The sequence below is a fragment of the Pongo abelii genome, chromosome 19, assembly GCF_028885655.2.
Source record: "Pongo abelii isolate AG06213 chromosome 19, NHGRI_mPonAbe1-v2.0_pri, whole genome shotgun sequence".
Taxonomy (NCBI): Eukaryota; Metazoa; Chordata; class Mammalia; order Primates; family Hominidae; genus Pongo; species Pongo abelii.
The window spans coordinates 87,395,437-87,403,278 of NC_072004.2; the positions used below are offsets into that span (position 1 = coordinate 87,395,437).

At 37.3% G+C, this 7,842-nt stretch overlaps 1 long non-coding RNA gene across 1 annotated transcript; it reads right to left on the reverse strand.

Annotated features, from left to right (window-relative positions):
- Nucleotides 1–2,722: 2,722 nt before the first annotated feature.
- On the reverse strand, nucleotides 2,723–7,153 carry LOC103892890 (uncharacterized). Its single transcript, XR_002912030.3, has 3 exons — nucleotides 6,777–7,153; nucleotides 5,028–5,179; nucleotides 2,723–2,850 (listed from the first exon to the last, which is right to left on the reverse strand). It is a non-coding gene; the product is annotated as an uncharacterized LOC103892890 (long non-coding RNA).
- Nucleotides 7,154–7,842: the final 689 nt, after the last annotated feature.

Below are 7,842 nucleotides of genomic sequence, written 5' to 3' on the forward strand. Positions count from 1 at the left end.
GCACGAGTGAGCAAATAAAAGTGTGATGAAAAAATAATGAGGGCATATTTGCCTAACACTTGAAAACTAACAACGTGTTTTCCCGTACACCAAATCATCTGATTCTTTCAATAGCCCTATGAACAAGGTGAGCAGTTCGTATTGGGCCATTTTACAGGTGAGGAAAGTAAGACTGAAGGAGATCAGCCCACCTTGATTTGCATCTTGTCTCCTGACAACTAAACTCTTAAACCCTGGGGAAGTTTCTCCATCTCTGTGTCTGTGTGGCCTCATCTGCAAAATGGGGAAAACAACAGTTGCTACTTCATGGGTTGCTATTAGGCTGAATGAGTTAATACATGTAAAAATTTAAAAAGTGATTAAAGATCACTGTGAGAAAGAAAAGGTCGAGCATGTGTTGGCTATTTTGATGATGAAGAAAAGTATTGGGTTGGTACAAAAGTAACTGTGGTTTTGCCATTATCTTTTTTTTGAGATGGAGTCTCGCTCTGTCACCCAGGCTGAAATGCAGTGGCGTGATCAAGGCTCACTGCAACCTCTGCCTCCCAGGTTCAAGTGATTCTCCTGCCTCAGCCTCCCAAGTAGGTGGGACTACAGGCGCCCACCACCACACCCGGCTAATTTTTTGTATTTTTAGTAGAGACGGCATTTCACCATGTTAGCCAGGATGGTCTTGATCTCCTGACCTCGTGATCTGCCCACCTCGGTCTCTCAAAGTGCTGGGATTATAGGCAGGAGCCACTGCACCTGGCCGCTGTTACTTTTAATGGCAACTGTGATTACTTTTGCACCAACCTTATAAAGTTGAAAATGTGGGGCCTCAGAAGCTTAGGACTGAAAATATCCATAGGAAGAATTGGGCTGAGATGAAATCCACATCAGCATAGCACAGAGAAAATGAGAAAAACAAAATGCCCTTGTTCATGTGGCTGTTCAATTCCCATCCTGTCTGCACTCCACACTCCACCCTGGATGGATTACACACTGCTCCAAGTCCCTCAGGGTCATCAGGAAGATTGTGACCCAATCTGACAGCTGGTCATGGAACGTTGTGTTTCCTTCTTATTTTATAAAATGCATATGTTGCGGTGGGGTGAAGAAGATCAAGTTTGACCCCCTCCAATCCATTTAATAGTAGCTAACATAAATTGAGCTTTTCTTATGTGCCAGGCACTGTGTTATATATATTGCACACATTTTCTAATTTCTTTCTCATAGAGGGTGATAAAATGTATCAGTTTTCTCAGCACTGATGGGTTCCCTGGAAATTTGCTATATTCATGTGTTCTCATGCTGCTAATAAAGAAATACACAAGACTGGGTAATTTATAAAGAAAAAGAAGTGTAATGGACTCACAGTTCCACGTGGCTGGGGAGGTCTCACAATCATGGTGGAAGGCAAAAAAGGAGCAAAGTCACTTCTTACATGGTGGCAGGCAAGAGAGATTGCGCCGGGGAAATCCCATTTATAAAGCCATCAGATCTCGTGAGACTTTTCACTACCACAAGAACAGTACAGGGAAAACCACCCCCATGATTCAATCATCTCCACCTGGCCCCACCCTTGACACATGGGGATTATTACAATTTAAGGTGAGATTTGGGTGGAGACACAGCCAAACCATATCACTGGCTATAACTGAGTGTCCTGGGCAAGCTAGGACTGCTGGTCACCCTCCACGAGGAAGGTGCTCAATTCCATTTTGCAAATGAAAGAACTGAAGTCGGAGGAGTCCCAAGTCTGGACAGGCAAGTAGGGATTTTTCAACCTGTGCTTTTAAATCACTACAAGATACTAGCTAGGGAGAGCATCTTCCTATGGGAGAAAGTTGTAGCACATCAGTGAATGGGTTAAGTTAGCTGTTGCTTTCTCTTTTTTCAAACTTTTAGGTTCAAGGGTACATATGCAGGATAGGTAAACTTGTGTCACAGAAGTCTGATGCACAGATCATTTCATCACCCGGGTACTAAGCCTAGTACTCAATAGTTATTTTTTCTGCTCTTCTCCCTCCTCCCACCTTCCACCCTCGAGTAGACCCCAGTGTCTGTTGTTCCCTTCTTTGTGTTCATGAGTTCTCCTCATTTTTCTCCCACTTATAAGTGATAACATGCAGTATTTGGTTTTCTGTTCCTGTGTTAGTTTACCAAGGATAATAGCCTCCAGTTCCATCCATGTTCCCGCAAAAAACACGATCTTGTTCTTTTTTATGGTTGTATAGCATTCCATGGGGTATATGTACCACATTTTCCTTACCCAATCTGTCATTGATGGATATTTAGGTTGATTCCCTATCTTCGCTATTGTGAATAGTGCTGCAGTTGGCAAAGGAAATGAAATGAAACTTTTCAAATGAAATGAACAGACATTTTTCAAAAGAAGGTATACATACAGCCAACAAGCATACCAAAACAATGCTCAGCATCACTGATCATGAGATAAATGCAAATCTAAACCATAATGAGATACCATCTCACACAAGTCAAAATGGCTATTATAAAAAAAGTTAAAAAAAAAAAAAAACAGATGCTGGCAGGTTGCAGAGAAAAAGGAACACTTACACATTGTCAGCGGGAGTATAAATTAGTTCAACCGTTGTGGAAAGCAGTGTAATGATTCCCCAAAGAGCTAAAAACAGAACCATTCGACCCAGCAATCCCATTGCTGGGTATATACTCAAAGGAATAGAAATCATTCTACCATAAAGACACATGTACACAAATGTTCACGGCTGTTGCTTGCTTTACTACAAAGGGTTTCATATCCTTCTGGACTGAGTTTCTCTGTTGTTGATGCTGTTGGTGTTGTCTGTTCTATGGTTGTTATACTTCCATAGGATTTGGAGGCATAATCTGAAATGTTAAATAATAGACTTTTATTTTTCTAACTAGTGTCATTCTATCTTTGGAAGAAAAAAACAAAGAAGAACAGTGACATTAGCATTAGCAACTCTGAAAGGATCAAGACCTGATCTTCATAGTCCTATTATTTTCTTTTTCTGTTTCCCTCTAAAAAGAAGTCTTAGCTCCAGTGACTTCCTAGGAATTACAATTTCAGAAGTGACCAGGGATTCTCAAAGGCCACTTTCTTAGCTTCCACATGCCTTCCAAATGTATATCAAGGCTTCACATCACCTGTTATACTGCCTCTATAAAACAGGCTCACAGACTGGGAACCACGGCATTGAGTCGACCAAAGAAGTCATCACCTCAAGTTATAAGGAAGCTCAGGAAGAAAGGTTTCACGTGAACAAAGAATTTTCCATTCTCTTAAATAATTGTCCATGAATGGATTTACTTAAGCAAGAGCTTAAGTACACTTCAAAAGAAACCAGTGATTATAGCTGCAAGATGAACATTGCGTCAATATAAGGGCCACTTGGGGACACTCTGAAATCCCAGGGCAAAATTCACTGTCTTGATTTGACAGAGGAATAGGGCCAATTGGGGGTTTAGACTGATTCTGGGTTTTGTGAGTCATTTTGTCTGTGGACATGCCTTACAAACTAAAACAAATCCAAAAAATCCCTAGGTGTGAGATGATTAAAGTTTTAAATCTGGTCATTTGTAAATCACAAAAGCGCTGGATGAAAGCCATGCTGTTTGGAGGCTTTTGTTTTTCTTGTTAAAATCTTAGAGTTTGCTGAGCTTATAAAGACTCCTTGAATCAAATAAAAAGTGAGGGCTTTTGGAGAGAGTCATTCTCTTCAGTATCAGATGCATTTTAGTCTATAATTTTCCACTCTGGCTTATGTGGCTGTCTAGGCTTGATTCCATCAACGCATTTAATCTCCGATTTCATAAAAAAGCATGCTTTCTGTTTATCCTTGTCCAACTGAGTGTAATCTGTGCTTTCTAGCTCTTCTAACAATCCCAACTTTTTGAATTTCGTATCAGAATGCCTGTGTGGCATGGTAAATCTAGGCTGTCCTTGACAGGTTGGAAACTGCATACTACTAGTGAGAAAATTAAGTGACGGCTCCCAAAGACACTCACTTAGCAAATTCTAACCTAAAAACAGATCATCACTTTAATTTACTGTGAAGAATTGGGGGAGAGAAGTTAATACAAGTCAATGCATAGCTATAAGCTTTCAAAAAAATAAATGGTGCAGTTTCCCCCAGAAACACTTAATTTTCATATACAAGCTAGTTGCTGAATTAGGGAAAATTTAGCATTCGACACAAGCCCATCTGAAACCAACCAAAAACAGAAACTTGAACTGAATTTGCTTATTGCTACATCCCTCTATTTTGTAAAGCTGAGAAGACTGCTTATGCTTCAAGGAAAGTTTGATAAACAGCCATCTGACCAACAGAGGCTTGACATTTTAGTATCATTTTAATATCATACCTAATCTGTATGTGTAGGTCAGAGCTGGCCTACTGACCTATACATACAGATGAGATGCCTGAGTAAAACGATTGTCTTTTATTACTATTCAAGGTCCTTGCTATGTGTATTAGGTTGGTGCAAAAGTCATTATGGTTTTAAATATAATTTGGGGATGAATTTATAAAGATGTACTCTACTTCAATGTATGCATTATTACACCAAACAGATTCCCAACATTCTATCAGTCAATCATTCTTATGATCACAAACATTTGCTTCCCAAAAATATTTATAAAATTCTGTTTGTCAGCCCCATCATATATATTTTGGATCTGTCCTATCTCAAATTCTTATTACCTAGGAAACCAAAGTCCAAAAGAAGTATTAATTCTCTATCTACCTACAAACACACACATATACAGCAATAACTTGCAAATAAGAGTATGCTGGGAAAGAAAAGAGAGAAAGGATAGTCTACCACATGTCATGAAACAGACTTGCTTAATTTCACTCTTTATGGGAAATAAAGTGTTAAAAATAACCCAAACAGCTGAGATGAAAGGCAATACTTTTGGTTATTCATTTGTTTTTATTTCCAACTCCTCATCTGTTATACAACTTTGGCCTTTTAAAAATGAACTTATTTGTAAATAAGAATAATGAGTTGGCAACTGGATTCAGGTCTGGCCATTTTACCTGAGTGATGAAAAAATAAATGATGTAGCGGTCTGCAAAACCATCTGACTCCCCTTTGAAATCCTCTGGTTTCCTCCTGAGATTGTCTAATTATAGAGTAATGCTGGAAGTATTCTTCACTTGCAGATTAATTAGTTGATGCTTAAGTAGTTCTTTGAACATAAAAGGCAACATGTAAATCTAAGTGTAATCAATCATCCTCAAGCTAATGATCATTTAATTAGTGCTTTCTGCTAGTTTAACAGTCCATAAAGAAGAGGGCAATTTAGGGAAGGGTCTCCCACCATTGCAAAGAGGTAAGATGTAGCTATAACTAGAATGAAAAACAATGTTCAAAATGAAGGTTTTAACATTGGAAATAAATTGGAAATTGACTCTCCCTTCTTCTGGTGACTAACAGCCATGAGGGAACTGAAAATGAAGCTTATCTTTTAGTAGCATCTGCATATTTCCAGAATTAGGAATCACAGTTTAAATTGGGCTTATCTAATGTTTTGTGGCAAAACCAAATACTTGAGGTGATATTTACAAGGCAGAAAAAAAAAGTTAACTCTGGAGTGTTTGTAAATATTATGAAGGCTTAACTTCCTGCATTCTTGGTAAAATGGTTTCCTAACTAGGAAGTCATGTTCACGTTGAAAGTTATATGATAAAGCTAGTTGTTTTGTAAAATACTTGTATTAGACCTTCTTACATGATTTTCTAATTATTTCTGTATTACTTCCCCTATTTGATTATATACTCAAAGCCAGGTGCCTTGCCTATTTCCAGCCTTATTCAGCTAAGAGTCAGCATTCATTAAGTGACTGTATCAATGAACAAATAATAACTAGAAATATACCTACACAATTAACATGAGAAAATGTGGCTTTGGGTATAAAAATTATTCTTCTAACTTAAAACATATTACTTCAAAGAAAATGTAAACCGTTCTGTTTGTCAATTAAGTCCCCATTCTAATGTTGGGCTGTTAACACAAACATCATCACAAAGAGATCATCCAGCCAACATGCTCAAGTTACCCAGCACTGCAAGGAGCCGTACTGGTTTATCTAATCAATATCTGCATCACATGACTTTTTAAAGTCACAGTTTTCTCAGCTACGAATTGGGGCAATTGCAACAGTTAAATGGAATGATCACAAAACCAAAGTAATTATTTAATAGGTGTCAGCATTATTAACATCAGTTGATTTTTCTTTTTACATAATTTTAACTCAACAGAGAAAAAAATTTAAAAACTTGCTGAAGATATGTGTAGCCCTATCCTCCATGGACAAGAATTTGCTTTGCCAACTGATAATTCAAGTAGCACAGAAGCAACATTAGAGATCAGCACTGATACCTCATGTTAGTAAGAGGCACACACCTCAAACCTAAGCTTTCAGGGATGTTGTAAAATTCATCATTTAAAAAGAGATTTTTAAAAAGGCAATAGCAGTTATGAAGATACACGTCACATTAGCTTTTTCTCAAAAGAAAAAAAAAAGATGCAAAGAATTTAACCGTGAAATAAACAATAGTATAATTAGGGTAATAGTAATACTATTTAAAATTTTATTCAAAAAAAGAAACACTTCAACAATAGTAGTAGATGAGTGTCTCAAAGTACTCAGACGTCTACCTGTTTTTCAGAAGCATGTTTTTCATGTGCCTATCAGAACTCATGGAAGAATTTCTACATGCAATTTCCTCAAAAAAATCTCCACATCTAAATCTGACAAGACAGAAGTTTTGGGCAATCCTTACCAAATAGGCTGGTCATACAGCAGCACGCATTTGACTGCATTCCAAAACATGTGTCTTAAAAGGCTCTACTGAAATGGTCCCTGCAGAAGATGAATGCACAGAATCTATATTAGACCCACAGGTAAAGCATTGGATGCAAAAACCACATTCACCCTACAGTCTTTTGACAAAGGTTTTTCGTGACTTAGCCTCTGACTTCTCTTACTTCTTGAGTGGATTTAATACCATCGACTTCTACAGTGTATAAATAATCTTGGTCTATGCACCCAAAGTTATGTAAGACAGTAGAAAAGAACCTACCTCAATTTGAGTAAAACATCAGTTTTTAGAAAATCATGAATCTGTGTAAAGCAAGGCAGGAGAAAAGCAGATATTGCTAATACCAATAGATTAAAACTTACACCAAGAAAAAAGCCACCACTTCGTAAATATTATATTGGATAAATCTGAAGTGGTGTCTAACATTTTTCCTTGGCTCCTTTTCTGAATATGCTTTCTGCATTTTCTTAAAATTATGAGAATTTTTTAAAACTCCAAAAACAGAACAAAATTTTTATCATTGCTGATTTATTCTCAAGCTTTCCCTCTTCTAAGAAAACAAAAGAGGAAAAATAAAAACAATATATAACAAATAAACAAACCTAAGCCACAGATGCTGAATTCTGCTACATTTATCATTTTGTAGAAGCATGAGTAAAACAAGATAAAACACGTGAGTGTTCATTTACAGAAGTTACAAGCTTTATGAAATGCAAAGGAGCTGTATTTTACCACAGGAAGCCAAGTGAAATAGGGTGAAACAGAAGTCGATCATATTCAAATAATTAAAATACAAATACATTTCATGAAGGATCTGATTCCAGACCTCTGCCCTCACTGTCTTCCACCCCCTTTTATTGGAATCTCTGAAACCATTTTGCTTGGGGCAGAAAGTAGATTTTAGTATAGTAGGAAAAATGCCAAACATCCATGGCAACTTAGAATTTTTCCACTTTCTTTACATGTTCAATTGAGACCTTCATAAAATTATAAATGAAAGGATACATTATGAGCACTTTCTTGGAAG